This window comes from Dufourea novaeangliae, unplaced genomic scaffold (assembly GCF_001272555.1).
Source record: "Dufourea novaeangliae isolate 0120121106 unplaced genomic scaffold, ASM127255v1 scaffold14, whole genome shotgun sequence".
Lineage (NCBI taxonomy): Eukaryota > Metazoa > Arthropoda > Insecta > Hymenoptera > Halictidae > Dufourea > Dufourea novaeangliae.
The window spans coordinates 1,673,175-1,686,042 of record NW_015373890.1 but is presented as its reverse complement, the minus strand read 5'-3'; the positions used below and the strand labels follow the sequence as shown (position 1 = coordinate 1,686,042).

The window sequence follows — 12,868 nt, the reverse complement described above, 5'->3', positions numbered from 1 at the left end:
ATATCCGCGAAGAAAGGTTGTTTTTGGTGGGAAGGATCGATGGGGCTGCTAATTATCAATTAATTGTTCACACCACAAAACAGACTTCTTGGCTTCTACTTACATTGGTACTCTCGAAGTGCTTAATCCTGACTTCACACTCGTCCAGAAGCAAAATTTAGCAGATTGTACGATTATTAAGCTCGAGTGAGCAAAAATTTTGAAACACAAATTGACATAGATAAATGAGCACATTTTTCTTAGTTTTAGGGATTCCCTTCGACGACGTCCTGATTCACTAACAGTGTTCTTAACATCCTCATGAAAATCTGAATTTTTAGGGACTTTTTCTTGTATTTTTTACCGATATCAATGACACGCAATTTTATACCGTTGAATCTATTCGATTCGATATCATTGAAAATAAATTGAACACCGTGAAAAATCTGATTACAGAATATTTTTTAAACGTGTCAAATTAACGCTACGATCGTGCCGTATAAATGAATTTCGACAGTCGTAAACAAATCGATGCCGAATCGCTTCGGCGAACTCCGATAGCTTTTTTCCGCGGCGAACTCCGTTGGCTCATGGCAGAACTTCGTTAAAGCGTAACATTAATTGCATTCAGAACGTTTCCGCTCGCGGATTGTCACCGTGGCCGCGACAGGGGGCGTCGTTTAATTACAACTTTCCAAAGAATACGGCGAACGCCGGCCTGTTGGTACGTGACGGAAGTTATAATTATGGAAAGTCACTCGCGCTAAAGAGAACGCCTTAAAAATTCACGACCCAGCCACGCTCCGATCCACGCCGCGGAACCAATTGCTAATGAGTGAAATGATAATCATGGTCTTGTGGCTTACCGCATAATACTTTACAGTCCCATCATGCCTCTCCAACTTGGTATCGTCTACTCTTGCTAATTGGTACCAATTATCGAGTCTACTATAACTTTTCTGTGAGAATATCATCATCCTAACGACAATTGTAAATCATCGTTGCGTAGATGTACAATTTAAAATTAGTTCACTTTTCTATCAAAATTTATTCAGTTTTATTTACTTGAAATTTATTCATTTTTAGATACGGTTAGAGTGAGAACGTAAATATGATGCGAAATGCTGTTCAGGGATTTGGTATAAATTCCAAAGTATTTTAATTAAAAATGTGATAAACGTCATTGAAAACTCAGCGTTACACCTGGGGATCTCTCCTTGTCAATGCAGAGGAGTCTTCGAATACTCATCGAAGATTTGCTGTATCTCTTTTACAGTTGCTTGTCACCATTCTTTATCTACAACCCGACAAGACGTCCAAATGACTACATCGACTATAACGGGTCTTTCGTGAATGGTATAAAATATCACGAAACCAAAAATGGTTGTTTAGCCGAAGGGCTCTCGATTCTTTCTCCCCTCGCCAAGGTCCCAAGATCCTATAATTACCTTTGAGATCAGGACTTTGATCGTAAGGCGTCGCGGCACGATCGCGTCGTCTACGGGAAAGACGGGCGTGCCAGTAAAGGAAGCCAATTTGCAAGCAATCAGCGTCGGGACGTAGTTAAAAGCAGAGAGATCCGTTCTGGGACTTGCTCGCTAACCTGTGAGTCAGCCGACGCAGTCCAACTAGGACAAGATCTCTCCTGAGAGGCGCTCGATGGTTCTCTTCTTGGCGTTCCGAAACTTTCCTCGACTACCTTCGACCTTTCTCTCGTCCTTTCGCCCTCGGTTAATCCCTATTCGATATTTTGCATCTGGTCTCGAACCGAAATCTCTCGTATCATCGTGGTGCATATTTTTTGAACCGTCTACAAGGATTCGATAGAATATATTCGACTCAAAAATAGGAGGATATTCGATAAAAAAATGTTTACCCTTGCAATAGTGACTAGCCTTTTCATTTGTTCACCTTCTGTTACGGGATGCTTGGACGTCCTGATACTTTGAACATCTATCGTTAGTGCATGAAATAACTTCCTCTAATTCTGTCTTTGCCAATTCAATCACAGCGACTACTGCTCTGTAGCAAAACTCCCTTCCATCCATTCAGTACTCCTATAGCAATACACACATTTATTTCCTTTTTTTAATCTTCTGGCCATTGTTGTAGAAATACGTTATCCTAGTTCTTAATTGTCCCATCTACACTAGTTTCTAAAAAACGAAAACTGAGTTCAAAGTTTACGAGTATTAATATTATAGATGCGGGAAAGTAGTGAAATAATCAAACACACTATAATATTATCCAGTAAACATCTATTTATTACAGTAATAAACAAAATTTTAACTCATTATCATAAATGTTTAATTGTTGTTAGTATTTAGAGATATAACCATTAAGAAAAAACTTTCAAAGTTTCGCAGTTAGGGCTTAAAAGAATATTTGTTGTTTTCTAGGTTTTTCCTTATATTATGGTGAATTTGTATTTTTTGGACCAATTAAACGTACGTAGATTGATTACCTAATTTTTTTTTAAATGAACTTGAAACAGTTAAGAACTCGGACGACGAATAGTCGAAAGGTCCAACATGTGGTCGACAGCTGGTATCATTCGCGCGGTACAACCGAAACCCGAAACAATAGAGTCATAAATCTGTACCCGTCGAGTACCTACGTTCACAAATTCAGCGCAGTCGCCTTGAAGGAAATGTTTCCTCCACCGTGGCATCTTGGAAACACCAACGGATTCCTTTTTCTTCAGGGCACAACCAATCAGCTCATAGTATATTAGCAACCACCTTCACCGTAACTCTAGCCAATCAGGCAAAAGACATATTTTTCGTTGCTTCTCAATTTCGTCCAAGAGTTAGTCTACCAGAAGGAGCGGAGAAGTCAGCATTATCTTGCAGTCTCATTTAATTTACAAGACTCCAGAGTGATCGCGTCGCCTGTAAGTACTTGTACATCCTAGGTCATCTTCTCATTAGTTAATACATGTATCATGCCCTTTTCACTGTCACTGTCATTTTCATTCAACTTTAAAATCCTTATTACGTTAGTTCGTATTAAGGGCTCGCGTATTTGGACATCTTCTTTGACAACGTCATCATTTACTATGTTTTCAATATCTTCATGAAAATCTGAACTCTTAGGGAACATTTTTTTCTTTTTCATCCAAATTATTACGTTAATTCGTATTAAAGGCTCCCGTACCAACGGTGTCGAATAAATTCATAACGGAGATTCACGACGTCAATTAACCAGAGCAATCAAAAGTCGAGTCTTATCATAAATTCGCGCCAGAGCAGTTTCAGTATAATTATACAAGAGTTGATATGTATCTAAACCAGATTTTAGGCAAACCACACCATTACACGGAATCCACCTTTACCTAATTCCAAAGAATCCCGACACCGTCCTCGTTCCACTGCAAGATTATCCAACGATTCACAAGTCATTCACCGTGTCCATCCCGCGAGTATGAATATGGAGATTGGTTTTCCACGTGCTGTGCCAGATCGATATCGCGGACCGGTTCCTCGAGCGTCAACCAAGTTTCCGGACACTTCGGTATACCCCCTATCCATCTAGGTCCGATGAGCTAATTTAATCTCGAGTTTCGCGAGGGACGGGGCCTGGCAGCCACCTAAATCATTAGTTTAGCCTGCTTAATTCCTCCGACGTTTTAAAACTCCTGGTCACATCCCATTGCCTATTTTCAAGTCAGCCGACCGCCCCACTTCCTCCCCCTTAGTCTCTCTCGCCTAGCGGTTCCTCCTCGAAGGGTACTTGGCACTTCCGTCACAGTACGCCCGCTTCCAGGTACTCGCGAAGTCCGATCGTCCCGCGGAATACTAAGCGCCATTTGGCAACTCGACCATCCAGTCATCCAACTTTTTCTCCTCCCTCGTATCCTGTTTCTTTTTTTGCCTTCTTCTTCGTCCCCCGATACTCGTTTTTTCTCCCTTCACCGTTACCATCTCCATCTTGGCCGGATGCTTTTTATTTGTACCGGCGCGCAAAAAGATTGACCATTTCACGTTCTACCATTGATTCGGAAAGTTTGCTTCTGCGATGTAAATGCTCCTGGTTCGAGCCTACACGGACATTTTATTCCCTGTTCGTCAGAATTCCATACGATTTGTTCGCAACCTCTCCCCCTGGACACCTTGAATGTTTCATTCTCTGTCGATTTTAATATTCCACGTGCGCTGTACGAAGGAGGGTGGAACTTTGAAGGGACTGATTTGAGTCGATATTGTAGATACACTTGGGGGGATGAAGATGATTCGTGTACATAATCCTTTGCCTTATGATATTTTTTTGGCGACTACTGTCATCAAAATTACTTCATTGTTAAGAATTTCCCAGGAATAAGAGGTATTCTATACTTATTACAAAGTGTGCATTAACTCGAAGAGTCAAATGTTAAGTAAAAGTAAGTTATAGTACTTCGCTTCGACTTAAAGAAAATTAATAACACTCAGGGTTCTTAAATTCCATTTTGAAATCGTAACCACGAGTCTGACTCGATGTTACAAAGCAAGGGGTTGAATGTACATATAATTTATTATCTTGTATCATTTAATCCAGGTACTATCTTAAGCTGCAGATTTTACACGTTCATAAGATTCAATACACAGTCGTAAAAATAACACCTTTATTCTACCTGAATAAGCGTGATGTCTCATAATCGCAGACATTACATATGTGTGATTCTCCAATTTCTGAGTCAACATACTTTATTTGATAAAAGTGTTTTGCAATATTTACCTATCTTATGTTATTCTTATGTTATTGTATCAATTTTATATAATTTTAATAACCCAAGAAAGTAAGAACAATCTACTGAATAAAAGGATGGAGACCTATAGAGTCGTATGTGCCGAACGTTCTGGAAACCATATGACAGTCGCGAACTTGTTAAATATTTTGCAGTATCTTTGTTACCTCATATTACCATTAATATAATTTCTCGAAGTGCAATAATTCATAAACTTTGGCAGTATTTTCTTCACGTTTACCTCACACTTGCTGACTGTCTCAACGCCACACAAATGGGAGTGTATATCTGCAGAATTAATTTGTCGCACAACAACCCTTTCGTCGGTCTCGTGAAAAATTTCCAATTAAATTCGTGCAATTTCATCGACATCAGGTGTGTGATCACTAAAAAGGATCATCTTTAGAGCCAGCAGGTGGATTGAACCCCGTAGGAATTTCGAAGGGGGCCCACCCAGGCCTCGAGTCCCCTTACCACCTTTTAACACAAGAAGGAAAACATAAAAGCGTTCGTGTCACTCGGCTTAAAACAATTCAAACACAATTTTACGAGCGTTTCGTGACTTTTCCACGGGCGGGCGAACGCGGAAGCAGCCGCGCGGTCCCGAACGCACGATCGCCTTCGTGTCGATCCCGCGGCCCCTCTAAAAACACCGTTTTCCACTCTCGAAACGGCCGCTAAACGGTCTGAAACGGTTTTTTATCTCGTAACCGGGCGAAGCTTCTCTCGTCGGTAGCGTGATTTCGTTGCAGACCGGCCACCGACCGACTGGCGAACGATCGATAATTCCGGAAAGGAAAAATAGAGGAAATCAGGCATGGTCGACTACGTCGCGGTGGTAGCCGGCCAACTTTTGCCTCTTTCTCTCTCTCTTTCTCTCCCCCTTTTTCTCCCTCCCCTTTTACGGTTACTTCGCCGATATTATTCTTTGTTAGCTTGTGCAAACTTTTAACTCGATTTTTTTGATACCTTTTCCCTCAATCGTTATCAACCCACCATAAGGATCGAGCGAACCCTTCGGCCTTCTTCTCTTCCTTTACCAGGCGTTCGTCGCATCGAATGTCGGAACATTTATCTCTATCGTCGTCGTCGCGCATTAAACTGTTCCGATTCGAAGCGATCCTCTTATCGATATCAAACTTTCTCGGTTGTACTTCACGTTCTTTTTTGTTTTTCGTTTTTTCCTTGTTGCTCCTTGGCGTTTCAATCTGTACCGACGAACGACGTTATTGTGGCCAGATTTCTTCGCGTATTGTGACACGCATATTCGACGCTGCTCGAAGGAATTAGGGGATTGCTAATGTCCTTGGCTAAAGGTGATCCTGTTGCGTCCAATTGGTGAAAGAAACAGAACAGGTGCTATAGGTTTGCTGGGTTGATATCAATTCTGTACGTTACTGACACTATTTGCACGTAGTTACAATTTTATAAATAATTTTTCGGAGATTATACAGTAATGCCGTTCGGGACATTATGACGAACACTACAGGAAATCATCGATGAGTGTTCGAAGACCCCTCGGCACTGAACATTAAATATTTAATAAACTAATTACCATTTGTGGCGGAAACAAATAACAATGACTTCAGAATTTCAAGCTCTATCACTGTGCTAAACCTAATTAAAAAGTCAGCGTTGCATCTAAGAATCTCTCCTTGTCAGTGTCTAGGATCCTTCGAACACTCATCGATGATTTACTGTACGAAGGACGCTGGAGCTTCAGGAATTACAGACCGTTTTCTTTCTCCAGCTCTGTCGCCTCTGAATGAATTGGAAGGTTAATACTAACGTATGACAGCAACTAATCAAAAATTCAAAATTGAAATGATGAATTGGCATGAATTTCGTCAGTCATAGTCATGATTCTATGAACCTACGGTCAATAGAAATGGTAGGGACAGCTTGCGACTACTAACTGGAGAAGAAATGTGAACTCTAAACGGGCACCATTGTACAACATACATCGTTTCGATAAGCAGAACGACTGCAATAGTTTACAAACTTCTTTTTTGACTGCAAATATTCTCTAATTGTTCCAAGCAGTGTATTTTTCCGAAAATTCACGTCACTTTATTCCCAAGAGAACTCACAGTCCACAGGTGAAAGTGTCCAATCATCGTAGACCCAGAAGCGTATACACTCGACTCTTGTTCATTTAGAAGGGCTCTTAAACTGCGTAGAACGTAGCCGTTGCGTTAGTGGTAATTAGTCCCGGGATAAAAATTCCGCGGTTCGTAATTGCGCCTCGCGTTCGATAAAGGTTGGCCTGCTGTGGCGTGTCTCGCCACGACCTTCCCCGACCGTCAATTAGACCCGCTAATGAAATGAATACACGTGACGAAAATTAACACTCGATTACTCCCGCGCATCGTGTGGTTTTAATGGAGGTTTCGTTGAATAGGAGGTGGCTCGAGGTGACTTCACGCATGAAATAGATGAACACGATAGGCTAAAAACGTTTCCATACCACCAATTGGACGAATTAAAGATTCCAATAAGCTGAAATTAACGGGAGATCGAGCACACAGAAATTACTATTAAATATTTCGATTTGCATACGCGATGGAACAGGATTTGATTTCAATTGAGGGATTCGCGAAATGTTATTGATAGTCACAGTCAGGATCGATATCTTGCCGCATACTCTTCCCATTAAACCCTGCACGTCATCCAATTACATTTTCCTCTGGCTTCGCGGCGGCGCTCTCCCCTGCAGGCATTAAAATAATTCATTGGAATTGTACACCGTCACAACAGGTTCAGGCGTATGCACGGCGGAACATCAATCATACTTTAGAACGATTCCTCGATCGAATCCCCGCCGGCGTGTGACTAAAGGGAATCCCGAAATCGAACTGGTCGCGGTATTACCGGTAATCATCGACGGGTAGTATATACGGGTTCCATGATACCCCATCGTACTTGTAATTACGTCAGACCGCTGGAAAACGTTTAACGTTTTACAGCCCCCCCCCCCACCACCCTCCTCGGTGTATCTTGCAACCTATTGATTAGGCAATGGCCAGACACGCGGCGAATCACTATTACGAGAATTATTACGGGTATTGGATCGGTGGTGTCTCGATTTCACTCGATGGATTCGCGATGATGGGCACGCGAAACGGCATAATTAGCTCCGAACGCAGCTGGAATCGAAATATTGCGCGATGTATAGATTAAGGCTTTTGAAGGAACTGAATGTGAGATCCCATTTATGTTTGATTGTTAAACTGGTCAATCAGGAAATCCAACAGACAAACTATGTTAAATAAAAAATCAAACGCATAAGGATAAAGGAATAGTCCATGTATGGGTCACATAAAAAAAATCTAAATTAAACACGAGCAACAAATTACTAATTTACAAAATCATAATGTAGCTACAATAATTTGGACATATAGGATACAAATTTGGGGAATGGCAACTACGTCAAATATATTTTAAAAAATGGAATCATAACAAGGCAGCTACCCAAAATGAAAAGAACAGAAACGATCCTACAAGTCTCCGTTTATAAAAAACAATATCAAGGTGTACTTTAACGGGTGGGGGTCGATTAATTAATCGTCACTGAGAAATATTTCACGTCGCGGAGCAAGCACTCAGCGCTATTCGAGGCGGACATCAAAGGCGGCGATCAATTATTCCCCCCCGGCCAAGAGAATTCGATTTACGTGTCAACAGAGCTCGCTTCGCTCGACTGTCGCGTCCGTTTTCCACCTGCGTCTAACGAAGTCCTGCTTCTGGCTGAAAGAACGGGTTAAAAGAACGCAAAAAAACAACCCGACCTACACACAGACGGTTCGACGGATATCTCTCACGGGTCAATTAGATCGTAACAAAGCGGAAGACCGTTAACCATAGGAAGCACAGCAGGGTAAATAAAAGCGGACGTAATCGCTCGAGTCGAATGTCGGCTGGTTGCGGATCCGTTGTTGAAACTGGAACAACTTGTAGCGCTCGCGGTGGAAACTCCACGTTGGACTTGAAAGTACTTAGACGAGACTTGAACTGTAATGCATTCAACGACCTGGTGACTCATGGTTCCCGAAGTTGTTCCATGGGAAACTCCGTGGTAGTCTCGAATAGTTCATGAATGATTCAGTACCTTGTTGGTCGAAGGGTACTTATGAAAAAGTTGCCTTTAATCAATGTAACCGTCCTGATATCCCATGGATTCAGAAGCCGCTTCATTCTGCCCGCCAAGTATCTCGAGACAGTTCCAAGGATGACCCTAGTCGCTAGCACTTCTCGCGTGTACTCGACACAGTGGAAGGAATTATTTTGGAAACTCGTGGAGCTAAGAATTTAAGACTGAAGGGGGTATTCGCAGTATGGCGAAATTCATAAAATTGTCAAACCTATAAAAGGTCCTATATAAAAAATGTGTCGCTACCGTCCCTACCAGAATTAAGCCAAAATATTTTTATTCTTTAATTTTACACCCCGAAAAAGACGAAAAAAGAATCGCAAAAATCGATACTTGATTTTATAAATTGCTGTCATTTTTAAAATTGTTACTGTTTTAACCCACGCCTGGTCCTACCTGCGACAGCCATGTCCGAATAATTTAAGAATCTTTAATTATTTTTTTCGGTAAGATGAACATAACGACCAGTATCATGGCAACCAATTGAAGACTCTTTTCCGAGGTGGTTGAATTTCAACAAAATTTTCATTGATAGTTTAAGATATAATAAAAATACAAGAGAAAGGATCACCATGAAAATCGTTCGTTAAGTCCTTAAATAAAATTCCTGAAGAAAGTTAAAAGAATCTATAAAACCACCCTAAAATTTTCAATTCTTATGTACTGGTGGTTAAAATAAAAACGAACCAGGCATGCAATGTCTGAGGTCGTATCGAGAAATAATGTTTCTTTAGAAAAAGATGAATTATATTCTCTATAAAAATAGTATTTCCTTTTTATTTCACCTATAATACACAGGCATTGAAAACTTTAGGGTGGTTTTATAGTTATGCCACGCAGTGTAAGTACCGAATATAGAAAATATGTACCCCCGTAAGTTCAGATTCTGAATCGTCTCGTTTGGTTACGATGGTTCGAGAAACCTTCCTGATAAGCAATTCAGGCCTCACAGCAACTGATTATGAATTCGAGCTCACACGCAGTTACCTATTTTTCTCAGAACTAATTATCGTAATACTCTTATTTCACGAGTGAAGAAACAGTTTTAAGTCTCCCTCGTCCGATTACCGCGAGCGGATCAACGGTATCGCGATCGACGTCGTAGCTAGACGGTCGGCCTAGAAATATTTCTCGTGTGTGCGTGCGTGTGTGTTACTCACAGAACGTTTCGCTGTTATTGTTACGCGAGTAGCACGTTAGCCGCGCGTGCACGCGAATCGATTCCGCTGTACGCACGCGCCCTCCCTCGCGGTTCCGCTCGCGTGCATGTCCCGTGCAACCGAGTAATTAATAACATACTATTGATTAATCACGTTTTTCAACAAATTCACACTTTTCCCCCGGGTTCGCCCCGGCGGCGCCTTGTCGACGCCAGTCAATTAGAGCTTCCATCTCACCCCTCCAACTGGTTCAGTAATTAATCAGCTGGAATATTTATAGGTGTCGAACAAAACGTGAAAATTAATAATGGAACGGAGCATCGAATGTCTGTTATTCTAAAACAGTGGATTATATCAATTCATTTTAATTCTCACCGTAGATATTTATTCATATGACATTCTGCGATAATATTAATAAATATATTATACGATGATGTTTTAAAGCTTTTACAGCTCTGTCTGAATTATTCTTGTCGCTTGAAGAAATAAGGGGAGAAAATTATTAATCGAAATAATTTTTTAAAAATGCTGGTGTAAACAGGAAGATTGTTTGTTCTGTCACGAATTAGAATTTTTTTTTGAACGAGCTAATGCAACCAATCTTAAGCGTACCCTGTGAGCATTGATCGAATGTAAATTTGTCGAACCGTGTCAGCGGAAACTCAAGCCATCGAACTTCGTTAAACGCGTTGGCAGGCCAAAAAAAAGTTTAATGGAGCTGAATTTTTAGAACGAATGCAATTCCGTCGCGTAATCAAGTGAACGGGTTGAAACTGGGACGAAAAAACGGGCGCCATCTTCGCGAACGGTCGTCACATGCGCCACGTGGCCGTCGGTGAACGTTGCACCACGTCCGAGTATTTATCGGGTATTGAATTAGTTCGAGGAATTTTGATAGGAAATCCATTAATGGGCACGTCGCAGAAGCGCACGGCACGTCACTCGACCAATTTCCCTCCGTACAGGAAAATATCGGGGGAAAACTTAGCTTAGAGAAATTTTCACGGTATACCAGTCCTGTCTGACGCCCTTTGGTCGCCAGCATTGTACAGGGAAACTTTTTACGATATTTTCATTCAGACCATGTTTGAAATTTAATTAGCCGTTGCACGAGTAACGCGACAACATTGACTTCAAACGTCTATTACCAGTGAATCGTGTTGGTCCTTTTGAAATTCCAAGCAGCCATTTTATCAAGTTCGACAAATTTTTCGACGGATTTTTCTTCCTTGTACGGGAAATTCGAGAAAGAATATTCTGGATGCAATATCGTGTTTTAAATTTTTCCGAAGGATAATTGAATCGTATCTACATATTATCTCGGGCGGAATGTCTTCTTTGCCCAAAGAACTTGAAATATTTTATATACCCGCTAGGAATATGTACCTTCTAACAGATTCTTTAAATAACTGATGGATAATATGCGATGGAGTTTATTTCGATCCCGTCTTCCAGACTTTGCCCCAATTTCGTTCCATCGGAAGTACTTTCTCTCTCCCTCTCTCTCCATCTTTAGCAACTCCCCATGGAAAAAATGCAATAAATCTGACAGTACGGTCTCTTGAAAGACGGCGGCTTAATCCAGTGCCTACCTAAATCAAACTGTAAATCACGACTTACTTCGCAAGGTCGTACATCGTTGAGCACGGGACAGCAGATAAGCTGAGGAACGCGTTAAAGATTTGTGGTAATTTGAAACGTCCCACGGGAACATATTTTTCAACATCACTCAAACTTAATGCTCGGAGCAATTAAAGGTAGAATCTTGAATTTCCCGAATTAAATATTTCTCATAATATCGCCGGTATTAGATTACCATATCAATACGATCCGTCATTTCCTTTTATATAAACGAAAGGAACCTTAATCCCCCTAGAAATTATCCTAGTGAATACAGTGTTCATATCGATCACTATCCGTCAGGTTCTACACAACCTTTGCCAAGGCTTTTTCACCGCCAAAACTTTTGTCACTCCCACCACGGATCTGTTAAGCACATAATTTGTTGCCCCTCCCCCTACTTTTGTTGCTGAGGTTCCGGTTTCGAGCAAAAAACAAATTTACGAGGGTCTGAAAAATTTCTCCTGTTCGAAACTTAGTTTGAGTTCTTGACAATAATCGGCGGACCACTGTATTATATTTCAAACATAGACCCTATCTATTTGTAGTCCAAAGTGTTCAATATACGATCTAAACCTATGTAACAGTTTATTGCATCAAAGGACTATCTTCCATTGAAAAAGACTACTACCAATCAGTGGTACTACCAGTAATATCTCAGCCACCAGTTCAAAGATTTCTGGTACCAGAATCAACCCTTTATCAACCACTCAATCGGTTGCTTGTGGTTACAGCCGACCATATCCATCGTAGTCGAAATCAGGCAACGAATCACCACGTGGAAATATCGCTCTACAACCCGGAAACTTCTCGCGTGCGGAGAGTTCCCTTTCTCCCCGACCTCGACACACATAAATATGCATGAAATAGCGGACGTTAGAAGAAAAAAAAAAGAGAAAGAAAAATAAAACAGCTTTCCCCTCATGGACCTCGTATTCAGGGGTTTTCATAGAGCCTGACCGGATGGTTCTTCAGCCAGGCTACACCATCTCGTCTCGGCATAATAGAGCCTTCCCGACGATGGCTCCTTTAAAGAACACGCGGGCCGACATCATCGACTTTATACCCGGAGAGTTCCGACGCCTATCAGATGATGTAACCGAGCCAGCTTCTCCATCCTTCCCCTCTCTTCCCACCCCAAGCCATCCTCCTCGCGCCACTTCGCTCTCAGTCCAGCGAGGGTGAGCGGCGTCCGAGCGCTCTTTTAGGCGCCCCAACGGCTACCCTTCGCCC

The 12,868-nt window shown here is 41.5% G+C and overlaps 1 long non-coding RNA gene across 1 annotated transcript in view; it reads left to right on the top strand.

The window, feature by feature from the left end:
* Window positions 1–12,868, top strand: part of LOC107187111 — a 176,365-nt gene that overhangs the window by 66,829 nt on the left and 96,668 nt on the right. The window lies entirely within an intron of this gene.